We start from the raw sequence: 13926 nt of genomic DNA on the forward strand, positions 1-13926 counted from the left end.
AAAAGGATAGAAAGTTAATTCTATTTAATTAATTAATTAATTAATTTTATTTAATTTTTGGTACCAGGGATTGAACTCAGGACCTTGTGCTTGCGAGGCAGGCAGCAGCACCACTGAGCTAAATCCCCAGCTCCAACTTTTTAATTTAAATCTTTATCAGTCCATGTTTGCAGTAATAATGATTATTATGCTCATCATGGGGTGTTGGTACAGGTGCATAACACATCTTTTTAAAAATAATTAATTGTATTGGTACATGTAAGGTGTACCATATCACATTCATCATTGGAAATGTGCACCTTTGCATAGTCCATCTTGGTTCTCGTTTTTCCCCATCCCCTGCCCTCCCTTCAACCTCTCCACCCCTCCCTATCTACAGAGACTTTGTTTTCATTTTTTCTTCTTCTCATATTAATTCCATTCCCCTCTTTCTTTTCCCCTACCCTTCATACTTCCCCTTCCCCTTTGAACGTTTTCCTCCTATTTCACATTATCTATTATACCTTTTAGTCCTTATTTACACTTTCAGTTTCTCACACTGGAGAAACTATTCAGTATTTACACATAACACATCCTAATTCTCTTTATTATTTCCCCTCCCTCCGCCTCGATCCATCTCTAAGATCCTTTTACTTGCAAAAATTTCATCTCCTTGTTTCCTATTGTCTATCTTTTATTTTTGTTCTAAATCTTTAAATTTTTCTTCCTTTTTTATTTATTAAATTTATTAGTACATTTTAGCTATATAATATGATGACATTCATCATTGGGGATTTGTACCTTTATATGATGTAGCCTGGTTAAGGGGAGGTGGAGGGGTTGCTCTTTAAATTTTTTATACTTTGAAGAAATTCATTTAGCAAATATTTATTAAGGACTTACTTGGCACCAGGGTAGCTCCAGATACAGAGTGGAGAACAGAACAGATGAAAGTCCTGCCCTCCTGGAGTTTACATTCATTCAAAAATAAACAGTGAATGCACATTGGCTTACAAAGAACAGAAAGCAAGGTCATGAGATCAGTAGTCACTGAATGTGTGGGGAGAGGTTAGCTCAATGGGCCGAAAGTGCTCGAAAGTAACCGGGGAAAGTCTCACAAAGGAACTGGGGTGCATCAAAATCCTGAAGTGGTCAGATATTCATTCTAGTAAGGTCAATGTGCTGGTAATATCGAGACTATATCTACTGCGGGCAGGAAGACTAATTCAGTAGTGTTGCAGAAGAAGGAACGTCTGAAGTGAGGTGCAGTCAAAAAACAAAAGGCAGATGAATTCATGGTTAGAAATGACAGAATCCATAACTAATTAGAACTGAGGGACAGGTATGGAGGAGCCTGTGCTGACTCCTAAATGTCAGGCAAAGTCCTGACTCTTCCCCAAGTCTCCTAGACAGAGAGGAGGTCCTGCCCACCGTATCCCCCTTTGCCTGTCCTTCTCCACAAGAGGAGTCAGCTCATTCCTTCCAACATCCTCATGCTTTTGCTGATCCACTCTGCGTGGAAGCTGCATTTCAAGAGAATGCTACATTTGGAGTTGGAAGATGAGCCCGGGGACTTAGCATCTGTCACAGATGTTTTCTAAACTCTTAGATAAAGCTTGGTTCTTCTCTAAGCCTGTTTCTCACTGGAAAAAGACATACGTGCCCTGAATAGGATCTGTTGGCACCTTCTTGGTTCAGCATCCTAGGCTGTACTTACACAAACATAGGTGTGCAGTTGAGCCACCACACTTGACCACTTGGTGCCACAAGAGACATGGTAAAAGCAAGATCCATGAGGCTGCTGCTGACCCAACAGAGCAGGCTGTTTTGCAGTCTAAAATATCAACTGAAAATACAGTGTAGTAAATACATAAAGCAGTAACATCGTTGCATATTAGAACTGTTAGCCATTATATAATAGACATTATTATATGTGCTACCTTTTTACTTTACTGGCCACACAGTAGCCATCATCACACACGTGAGTAATGTTTTTGCTACACTGTGATGTTAGGGACAGCTGGAATGTCACTAGATAAAAGAATTTTTCAGTCTCATTATAATCAGATGGGGTCATCATTACATACGTAGTCAGTTATAACCCAAACTTCATTATGTGGCACGTGACCATAGTGCCATGAAGATATTAATTAGGTAGAACCAGATACATTTCCTGTGGTCTCTTACCAATTACTGACCCAATTGGAATGACTTGGCATTTTCATTTGTTTGCTTTTCCTCATCACATTCATTTCTTGTGCTGTGACAGTTGATCTTTTAGTTAGACGTGGAAAAAGAAAGATCCTTGTCACTTTTGAAAGATTTTGCTATTTCGATAAATGTCACTAGTCAACTTTTGAAGGAGAGTGCTGAAGACCAAAGACTGATGGCTGCGTGGAGGAAGGAATGCAGGCTGGTTGCTGGTCATCTCCAGGAATTCAAGTTCCTAAAGTCATGAGAAGAAAAAAAAAAACAAGAGGGCATCCATCATAAGAGAACTATAAAAGGCTACTTACCGCTGGGTAATTTGAAGGTCAGCTTGCTAAGAAAATCTAGAAAACAATGGAAAGAGCATGAAGTCAGTACTTAGGAAACCTGGTTCGTTATCAAGGAACAGCCAACCCTGGAACTTAGACTGTTTACTCTTCACTGTGCCTCACCTTCACAGGTTGGTAACAGAAAAGGTGAATTCTATTTTACAAAGATCCTTCCAAGTTTTTTTAGGGCATTCTACAGGAGAGTTCTCATCACTGACATCCATTTGTTACTCCAGAGTCCAGTACGTTGTAGAATGTGTTCATCATTCCATTTTGTAACTTGTAATTAATTTCTTTGCGCATTATTTGTCTCTGTCATTGGGCCACTGGTTTGCACAGGAAATAAGCACTTTCTTTTTCCTTTCCATGTCCTGATACATAGTGTGGTTTTTGCAGAGTCCGCACATTATGCATTCATAAGGAGGAAGCAAGGAAAGCAATTGACTTTATTTTTGCAATAAATACAATCATAGAGTACTTTAACCTTGTATTTATGCTTTTTCCACTAGTATATCATAAGTAATTTGCCAAGCTTCAACATTATAGTCATATATTTTATTTTAGTGAGTTATTTTCCATAATTTACAAACCCATTTCTCGAATGGCCGTAGTTCTACAGTTGTTACTATTAAATGAAGCTGTGATAAATATTTACCTGTGTAGATAAGATAACCATCTCCTAGAACCCAAAGTGCTGATGTCTGATGCTTCTTGATTTCTGACATTTTTACTAGGTTGTTCCATATATCATTTGGCCATTGTCATCTGTTCATGTCCTTTGCCCACCCTGTTATCAAAATCCTCTTCTCCTTTATTTTTAAGTGCCTTTATTACTTAAAAGACATAAATATGCTATGGATATGTTTCCATGTCATTATTTGTATTTTTCCTGGTTATTTAGATATCCTCAATTTTAAATCTTTACCTGCCTATGTGTCTCAGTTTTATCTGTTGTAGTTTCTACCCTACCTTTCCTTTTATGTTTAGAAATTCCATTTTGACCTTAGTAAATTTGTTAAGCAGGTTTCTCTCTTGGTTTGTTTTCTATTTATGTTTTCTCTGGTATAAATTACCTATTTATGCCCTTTGATCATTCATCTCTTCTGATTCTGCAGATTTCCTTAAAATTAACATTTAATTTACATATAAATATATGCATACACAGAGCGCTTAACATTTTTTCTAACATATTTTCAGCTTCTAATAGTAGAGTTTGACTTAATTTTCATATGGAAATTTAATATTATCACCTGTCTCAATATTTATCTTTATTCCAAATATAATTTTTTCCTAAAAATGTGTACATAGTATGGTTCTAACTTATTCTTTTTATCAAATTGCTATCAAGAACTGATGATATCACCTACAAAATTATATTTCCTTTCCCCCTTGTTCTGAAAAACTTCCTTGATCATATATTAAGTGATTATGTAGAGCTGGATCTATTCTGAGATTCATTCGGTTATGCTGATCTATATGTCTATTTTTGTTCCAGTAAATCTTGCATTTATTTGAGGAAAGCTCAGATTTCCTCTCTTGAGTCTTTGCTTCTGCAGGCTAAACATTTCCTGTTCTCTCAGTTGCTGCTCTTGTGTTGAGCCCCCTTGCCCTCGCCCTGAGCTAGAAGCAGGCACTTGTGAGATGACGACTGACCTCAGAGCACCATGAAGTGGCCTCACCTCGAGAAAGAAGTGTGCAGAAAAGGGCAGGGTCCAGGCAAGGTAGCAGAGTGCAGAAGTCCAACATTGGCACAGGGGTTCAGACTTCAGCCCCACTCTTTTCTTCTGTGTGATCTTGAGCAAGTTTCTTAAATTATCTATTTTATCTCAACTGTAAAATAAAGACATAAAGGTATCTACTTCATGAGATCGCTGCAAGATGAAATGAGACAGTACAAATGTAGGAATTGATTATATACACTGTTACTACTGCTGCTAAAATATAAGCCATATAGATCCATTATTTCATTTAATATTTGGGGTTTGTTATTAATACACAACAATTTCATGTCGAATGAACCAGACAAGACAGGGTCAGCAAGTTTCCCAGAGGCACCAGCTAGCAGAAGAGCTGGAGGGGGCATCTCACCTGATCAGTTCAGCACTGAGCCCTCCCAGAGGTGACACTACCCACAGCACAGATAGGTGGGTCCTTGCATTCTGCAGTGGTTATGTGCAAGCAAAACTGTAAGCTCTTGGAGAAAGGTAAATATTTATAGTGTTCAAACTCGGGATACTGGTGTCTTGACTTTTCCTTTGGTGTCACCAAGGAAGGGCTTTAGAGTAATGGGAAGAAGCAATATGGTTTCATCTTAATCTGCAAATTAGCTGTGTCAAAACATATCCTGTCAAACCAAGTTCTCCTTGACATACTGCTCCAAGTGGCAGTGACACAGGCCCAGAAGAATTTGTCATCCCCACAGAGTGCCAGAGGAAGCCGCACATCCTCCTCCTCAGCACCTGTTACCTGTGCTCTCAGGAAGGCTCAGCCCAGGCATTCATGGCCTCACACAAGGCTGCTGAGTTAGACACGACCGGAAGGTCTAATTTTAGTCCACCCAGCCTTGGCGTTGTCCCTTTCGGCCAAGATATTTTTCATGTGCCACAAAAAAGTGCTTTGTTCCAGCCTTGCTGGATGCTTCACAAAGGCCCAGCAAGGACAGAGCAAACCTGATTCAGAGCTGGATACACATCAAAGACAAGAACCTCACCAGAGAGGGTCTGCACCCCCTGGCACCTGGCAGTAGCTACCCTCTGCCACCACCCTCAGGAGCCCGAGAAGGGGCACTTGGCTTTGCCTCTCTTTCCACATAACTCCCCTCCTCAGGTTCTCTTGTGACCTCCAGTGGGCCAGTCATCCTTGCCATCAGGAATTGAAACCTATTCCTGCCTTTTATTCTTCCCCAACAAAGCCCACTCTTTTCTGTTTGTGTGGTTTTTTTTGTTTGTTTGTTTGTTCGGTATGGGGGGATCGAACTCTGGACCTTGTGCTTGCTAGGCAGGTGAAAGAACCACTGAGCTAAATCCCCGGTCCTGTGTGTTGTTTTCTTTCCTGTCATTTCATGGGAAATGCACCAGATTAAGAGCACAACAATCTACAAGCTGCCTCTATCATTCATTTCTTACAATGAACTTGGCCAACTGGGTGAGGCAAAAAGTTTCATAGAACTTGTATGCAGACAACTGAAGTTCACTAGGACACAAATTTCTTCTGCCAAGGTCACAGGAAAACATTGGCAGGGTTGGTTTGAAACCTGGCTCTGGAGATTTAAGGAAAGATATGGGGCCATGATGCTATGAAAGCCCAGAAAACCCACACAGGCCTTTGGGAGAGCCCTAGGAAACTTTCAAAGGGGATCAACTGGTTTTGTGGATACCATTTCCAGGGATGAGGTCCTTAAATGGTGGGCTTTCATTTTCTTATTTCCTGGAAAACAGGCAGGTAAAGTTGTCCCAGAAATGCTACTGTTTCCCAAGCTTTCTTGGATCTTGCCTTTGTCCTTTGGGCAGTTCCCTTCCCAGTTTCATTGGACCCAGCCCTGAGAAGAAGTGACGACCTGTTGAGTCATCATCTTTTTCTATCTTGGAATTTTCCACATTTGAATTTCAATCTTAATCATTATAATGAACATCAAATATTGTGCTTCAGCATTTAGGAAGTTCTTTCCTCTCTTCTGTCTTGTTTAAGCCTTGTGATAAAGGGTGGCATTGGCACTGTTATCATCAACCTCATCAGTGCCAAAACGGGCAGCAGAGAGTTTTCTGACAGCAGATTCCGACCCAGGGGTCTGACTCCAGCACTGTGTCTCCACATCAGGGCTTGCACAGAGTGCTGTGATTTCAGCCTGGTATTCTCCTGAGTGTCTCTGTAATTATCACTTCGTTCAGTCCTAAAGAACGGACCCACAGTACCAAAGGCCTTTGGCCTACAAGTGGCTCCTAAAAGAGTGCTATCGGGTTTGGAGAGAAAGCAGCTCTAATAGAATAGCACCTCAGCAATTTTCCTTCCGGGTTTCCTGAGCCTGTGGTGTGAACGACAGACATGCTGCTTGTTTGTTAGAATAGAAATTGTCTGTGTATGTATTTTCTGATTATGAATGTTACATGTGCTCGCTAGAAAAGGTCAGAAAGACATTGGAGGAGAGAGGGAAATGTTAGCATTACACTGACAGCAGTTACAACCACTCTTAGGATTTTGATGTAAATTGCAAACTGGCTGAACTTCCTGTGCACACAGCTTGAGTATATGCATAAAGCAGAAGCAAGGTGATGCTATGTGTGCCTCACTCCTTTGTGTGACCTATTATTTTCCTACTTAAAAGTTTACTACAATATTTTCTCTTCTTTTGTCTTTCTTTTGGGGGCCTCAAACACATTCTTATATTAATCACGTTACTCAGTTCAGAGCATACTGTCATGGTTGTCTCTATAAAGACTTCCTTGTGTTGTTGTTGTTTTTCTGGACTTGGATTGAACCTAGTGCTTCTCATTGAGCTACATCCCCTTTTTTACTGAAACAAGATCTTGCTAAGTCACTGATTTACCCAGGACAGGCTCGAACTTGTGCTTGCTTCTCTGGCCTCAGCCTCCCAGAGGGCTAGGACCTGCCCAGCTATCTTGTGGGAGCTTTTATGCATTTTTAATTTTCTTTTTTGTCTTCTATCCTCTTCCTCCAGCTTATGGTATTTAATGTGTGTCTTCAGATAAGTGTTTATCCTTGAAATTATGTCATTTGCTTGTGTATTTGTGCTTGATTTAAATAAGTGACACTGAATCAGCACCAACCCATGTCAAAGCAAGTCTATTGCATCATTTTCAGTGGCTTCATAACCTCCTCTGTGTAGCTCTACCAAAATTTACTTAAACGGTTTTCTATGCTGAGCATAGCTCATTTTTTAAGAGGCTTTCCTAAAATCATTTTAAGCCATGCTGGGGTAAATGCTTTTACCTATATGTCACTGCAGACTTGTGTGATTATTTCCGTGAGCTCATTTAGAGGGACCACTTCAAAAAATATTCTTCACTCCACCTTTTAGCTTCAGAAGCTTTTTCCCCACGTCCCTAACAAGAGTGTGCAGGTGTGCCCCAGCCCCTCACCTTGCCTCCACTCTGGGCACTTGACACAAACATCTCTGATCCACATTTCGCAGTTCTAGTCTCTGCACGGAGAAGCGGAAGCCCCTGAGGGCAGGGATCACATATCTGCTAACGGATCCAACAACAAACCAGGGTGCTGAGCTGTGAGCAGTGTTGGGTGAGCCAGGTGAGCACTCTGGCCTGAGGAGTCCTAGGCTGGTGAGAGAGGCAACTTTTATGGCAGACACTGTTGTGGCAGGGCATGTGTGGACAGTGGCTTTACAAATTGCAGTCAAGGCACAAAAAGGGAAGCCAATGAAGTCATCGATGATGCCTCATCCATATCCTGAAACATACTTTAGTGGGGCCGGGGATTTAGCTCAGTGGTTCCACCACCTGCCTCGCAAGCACAAGGAGCAGAGTTCGATCCCTGGTACCAAAACAAACAAACAAAAACACTGTAATTTACTAGAAGAACAAGATGGAGCTAATGAGAATCGCCACTGCCACTACCACCACCACCCACACACACACACGAAAGAAAACAGAATTGGGAGCATAGAGCGGGGTCACGGGGAGACAGGAGGTCACAGAGATGCTGAGCGGGGCAGGAAGGAGAAGGGCACAGCTGGGCCGGCCTTCGAAGTCCCTAGGGCTCAAGTTCAGGGCACGGATGCGAGAGGCCACTGGAGGGTTTAAACAGAGCAGTGACTTGACCACATCTTGTGTTTTCCAAAGATCGTCAGGCACAATGCAGAGTGAATGTCAAGAGGGTGGGACTGGATGGGAAGGCAGTTTAGGAGCTACTGTGCTCCTCAGAATGGCCTGAAGCAAGGCCCTAGCAACGCAGAAGTAGATGGAGGTGAGAGTTAGGAGGCAAAATCCACAAACTACTCACCTTGACAGCCGGTGGGCACAGAGACATCAGGGGTGGCAGAGCCAGTCAGTGAGCCCAGGCAGGCCGCAGGCTATTCACCCAGAGAGCAGCAAACGAAGAAGGCGGTCAGGAGCTGGCTGATAAGCATGAGGCAGGCACGTTTGGATGCTCCATTGGGTTTGATGCGGTTGAGGGGACTAAGGGGGAAATGTCTGCAGGCAGCTAGATATGTTATCTAGGGTTCAGGAAAGACCTGCCTGGAGCTAGATTTGAGAACCACATGACGATACTGAGTTAAAGTTTGTGGGATAAAGAAATGAACTGGTTAATTTCAGCATCTTTCTCCCTTCGAGTAGAATATTTAACTCACCAAAGCTGTCTCTGTAGGAGAATTCCAAGTTGTCTGCATTTCAAACACACCCACAGGAGCTGAAGTATCTCTGTAGAATTACTGCAGGGAGGGCAAGCGCCTCTCACAGGGGAAAGAGTAGTGGCTGGAGAGGCAGAAGAAGGGAGGTTGTTCCTGGGTGACTCAGTTCCATGGAGACCTGTGACACGCTGCTCGCTCCCCTCCCGAGTGTGCATGGCTCACTCTGAGAGCACAGGAAGGTCCAGCTGTGTGACAGGCATTGCACAGAGATGGGGCACACTCCCGTCTGCTCTCCTCTCTCAGCAGCTCCCTGCTGCTCTGAGATAAGGACCATCGCACCCGCTCTCGCTGGGACTTGGCAGCACAACCTAGAACACAATCTGTCGGACAGAAGGCTGTGATTATTAATGAAAGCATTTCCTCCGGTACCTCACAGAGCTAAGTGAGGTTCTGACACTGCCAAGGATGGCCCATTTCCTTTCATAGAAACCAGTTCTCAGAAATACATAGAATGGAGCCTGTAACCCAGCACTCTAGGAGGCTGAAGCAGGATGATTGCAAGTTCCAGCCCAGCCTGAGCAACTAACAACTTAGCAAGACGCTACCTCAAAACAAAAGTAAAAAGGGTTAGGGTGTGCATCAGTTTGGATATATATCCAAAGGTCCTAGATTCAATCCCCATTACCACCCACACACAAAAGTACAAGGATTGGGAAATAAACATAAGATTCAGGAAATAGTCCCCAGTGAAGAGTACCCGTTTAGCGATCATGTCACACTTCTGCCATGGGCAAGCTGGGAGCTGAGTGGAAACCTCACTGCCTCACCTCTGAAACTCACTCTGGGCTGTGGGATCCTCAGGTGGCTTCCTCTGCCAGGCCAGACAGGAAACACCTTTGCTTGAGAGGGATCCACAGGGCTGTCATGGACTTCCCTACACCACAGAAGGAGTACTTCTGTTACTCCTGTCCACACACACTGGGTCTGATACCAGGTGTTAGGTAGGGTATCCTGCACATCTCTGTCCAAAGTTGCAGTGTCATCTGCCCCTCTGCTGGAGCAGCTGGGCCTGCTGGATTCCAGGCTGAGGACGGTAATAACTGCTGCAGTTGGATGCGTGCTTCCCACTGGACAAAACACTATTGCAAAGAGTTCAGTGTGCTCCCTCATTTATTCTCAAACAATGCCATGAGCAAATAATACCAATTCCATGCGACAAACAGACATAAGGTCCACTGGGCTGAGGAGCTTATCAAGTTCTTTACTCGGATTTAGCAACAATATCGTTTGCTACCTAGTCTGGCTCCAGCACATACTCTTCTCCTCATTAAACTCAGTCCAAGTGAAAATAAGAGATATTGAGCCCTATAGAATGGAAAGGGAACCAGCAAAACAGGGCACAAGAAAAACTGAGTAGAAACTTTGCCAGAGTCATAGATTAGCACTGAGGGGCAGCTACAGTTCAGATCTGAAATGTCCCCCAAGTCTCGCGTGAGTGGAAGTTACCAGATTTGGAGGTGCTGTAGTCTCATTGAGCCCATCCAGTGGTGAGCCAGAACGTGGCTGTGCTGTCAGAAGAGGTAGGTCACTGGGGGTGGCCCTGAAAGGTGTGTTCCTACCCTGCCATGCATCAGGCATTTTCTGCCAGCCCCCTGAGCCTACTGAAACTGTGACCCAAACAAACCTCTGTCCCCTAAGTCGTGTTGTGTCCTTCTAGTGGGAAATCTGGCCAATTCAGCTACCGAGTGTGGTGCTGCTCTGGGTCTAGCTTCTCGGGTGCTTGGGAAATGCTCATCCTGTCTTGGTGAGTGGGAAGAAGATGGAGCTATCTGACCCTCAAGGGCCTCAGGGCCAAGCTGGCCACTGGGACCTCTTGGCCAGCAGTCTCAGATCAGCTGGTCCCCAAGTTACCAGACTGGTTTTAGCTCAGGACCTCCTGGTGAGAGATAAAGGTTGATGTCTGCTGCCGGCCTGGAGCCAGGGCTCTGCCATCTAGCCAGGACCCAGGGTCACTTCAGGCTCTCAACCCCTTCCTTAGGAAGGGACAGCTCAGCTGGGGGCAGCTGGAGCAGGTCTGAGAAGGGAGATCCCGCCTCACACCTGGTCACAGTGTGGCTCTGCCAGCACTGCAGGGTGTTGGCTTTCAGCCCAAGTCAGTGTCCAAGGTCGTCTGTTCTCTGCCAAGGTCACTGCAGGGCTCTGTTACCAGCTCATCCAGCTCCCTGGTACAATGCCCTGGCCTCTTCCCAAAAACAAGGGGTTGGGTTAGATGGGTGATCCCAGGCCCACTCCTGCTTTGTCTTCATGCACTTTTCATGCTTTCTTGAAGCTGCCTCTTGTCACTTGCCCTAACAGTGCCACCGCCACCGCCACTAAAGTATCTTCCTCATTTATTACAGATCAGATATGTGCTTCGACATTTTATCTTAAGTCCCCAAAGATGCAGCCTGTGCCCCTCAGTCTATTTCATGCTTGAGGGCTAAGCCTCAGCTGAAATCCCACAAGGTCCCAGTTGAGGCAGTGCTGTCAGAAAGTGCTGTGGGAGAGGGCACCTCTCTCCTAAAGCCACTGTGGTTCCAGGTGCAGCATGAACAGCCAGGCTGTGGCCAACATTGCTCCCGTCCCCTGGGAGTGCTGTGGGGCCCTGGGAGTGCTTGGCTTGTGGAGGATGAAAAAGAGAAGAGCAGAAAGAGCCAGATATTTGTCTTTATTAGAAAATTAAGGACTGGGATTTAGCTCAGTGGTTCCGCCACCTGCCTCGCAAGCACAAGAAACTGAGTTCAATTCATGGTACCAAAAAGAAAAAAGAAAATAAAACCCTACACAATACATACTGGCTGCCTCGTGGCATGATTATTTTAACAGTCTCTGGAAATACAATTTGTATATATGACCCTAAGGGGGCAGTCTCAGTATTCTCCAACAGATAAGCAGGCCTGGTAACTTCCAGGCCTCGAGAGCTCGGCCTGCAGGTCGCCTGCCCTGGGGACGGGATCAAGGACACCCGGGTGGGTCAGCAGATCACCTTCCTCCCAACCCTGCTATCAGCTACCCCTGTGATGTGAGAAAATTCATCCCCTTCCTGAGCCACAGACTCTTCAACCTAAAACCAGAAAGCTTGACCCCGAAGAGCCCACAGATAAATCTTCAGGTTTTGGCTTCCTGTCCTTTGATGTTTGACTTCTTTAATGCTTAATTCTCCAACACAAGAATCTTGACACCTCAACCAGGCTGCCAGGCAGGAAGAGTGAGGAGACCTTGGCTCAGTCTATGCTGCTTTGGGTGTTTTCTGTTCAGTCCACTCACTCTACCCTGCCTGCATCCTTCACAGCAGTATGGCCCATGCTGAGCTATGACCGTGTCGCCTGGGCTGCCAGGAACTATACAGATTTCCCTCTTCAGGCGGGTTCCTGGAAGCTGTGTTAAGGAGGTAGCCAGAAAGTTTGAGAAACGCTGCTTAAAAGTTTCCCCAGGGACTGCTCACAGGTGAGGCTGTCTGCCCAGCGAGACTATGCCTGCCTCTCACGGCTATGAGCACTTATTTCATGTGGCTTTGTCTCCCAAGGTTGTGCATGTCTCTGAGCCCCGCAAGGCTGGGACCATCGTCCAAATGTCCAACATGCCAGGCATGGGCCTTTCCCACAGAAGGCACCTGGGAACATCTGCCAAACCAAGTTGCTCCTAGGGCTTTCCAGCCAGCTTTTCTACCTGCTTTGGTTGGTTTAAGCATTCCACTGAGCCATTACTAGCTCAAAACCACAATGTCATATCCAAGCAGGAAAGCATGGCGATGTGGTAGAGAAGAACGTGGAAAAGGCAGGTCTGGACTGAGTCTGACAGCAGTAAGATTTAGACAGGCAATGGGAGGGAAAGGGCATGCCAGGCAGAGGGAAGCGCCAGTTCCCTCTCTGCAGGTGAGGAGCCTGGAGCCCAAGAGAACTGACCTGAGCAATCTGACACGGGACTTCCAGCAAGCTCCCTTTGTTGCTAGAACTGCACGCATTCCGGAGGGCTGCAACCTGGGCCCAGAAGGCCCTTTCTTCTGCTGTTCTGGGTCTCTTTCCAAGCCTGCTTCCCCACTGATGTGCTTATGCAGCTGTGTAAATGCTCAGGTAGGCAGGCTGCTCTGTCCCAGACGCCCATCTTTAGATGAATCTCACTAAAATTAGCCATGCCAGTTGCCAGATTACTGAGGTGAGCTGGCTGTGCACTGCTCTGTGCTGCTGGTACTCAGCAGGCTCTGCGGTGTTCTGGGAAGCTGGGTAAGGGATAAGCCCAGACAGGTAATGGGAGGAAAAGGGCATGCCAGGCAGAGGGAAGCACCAGTTCCCTCTCTGTAGGGCTCACAAGTACACACACACACACACACACACACACACACACACACACACACTCTCTCACATGGAGCTGTGGGGGGAAGTACATGAGGGTGCTTCTCAATCCCCTGCTTCTCCAGCAAGTTCTCCTGGCCACACTAAGGATGAAAAGAGCCTGGAGGGAGGGCAGTAACCCTCAGGGCAGGAAGACCAGCTCAGTGACTGCAGAATACAGGTAAAAGAACTGGAAACCAGTATCAAAAAGCAAGGTAGTATGATAGAACTGTGCTCATCCCTTACTAAGCTTTCATTAACTGATTGTACTAGGGCAAGTCACACAACTTCTCGCTCTCACTCTGACCTTCAGAGTGCTCATCAGTAAAAAGGGAGTCATGATTACTTCTTTCTTACAATCTCATCATATGACTTAATGTTGTTGCACAAAAGCCTTTTGTACACTAGAGTTGTGAGAAAAAGTGCCAGCTATTCATGGTATTGTTTGTGACAAGCAGTGCTGGGCTTCTCCTCCCTGCACTCTGTGCTCACAGAATTCTCTTGCCCACTGAGACCTTTTGCCAGTTGCTTTTTGTGCCCCACACTGAAATTCTCTCGCTTGCAACTCAAGTGGTGAGAATACTTGGTTTGGGACTAGGATGGATTTTACATTATTGCCTGGAACTCCAGCTTAGAAGTAATACATGCTGGTTTCTGTTCCCTCCTTTTTTGGGTAGCAAAGTGCTCAAGTGCTGACAGGTTCTCAGGTACAAATCCA

General features: G+C 45.2%; 1 protein-coding gene and 1 long non-coding RNA gene across 2 annotated transcripts in view; one reads left to right on the top strand and one right to left on the bottom strand.

The window, feature by feature from the left end:
• Positions 1–13926, top strand: part of Vsnl1 (visinin like 1) — a 95357-nt gene that overhangs the window by 26260 nt on the left and 55171 nt on the right. The gene's annotated exons all lie outside the window — the stretch shown is intronic.
• LOC117285864 lies at positions 2486–4320 on the bottom strand. The gene is made up of 3 exons (XR_004516953.1): positions 4196–4320; positions 2640–2887; positions 2486–2531 (listed from the first exon to the last, which is right to left on the bottom strand). It is a non-coding gene; the product is annotated as an uncharacterized LOC117285864 (long non-coding RNA).

The sequence above is a fragment of the Fukomys damarensis genome, unplaced genomic scaffold (assembly GCF_012274545.1).
Source record: "Fukomys damarensis isolate Sample0158 unplaced genomic scaffold, DMR_v1.0_HiC HiC_scaffold_2, whole genome shotgun sequence".
Classification (NCBI taxonomy): Eukaryota; Metazoa; Chordata; class Mammalia; order Rodentia; family Bathyergidae; genus Fukomys; species Fukomys damarensis.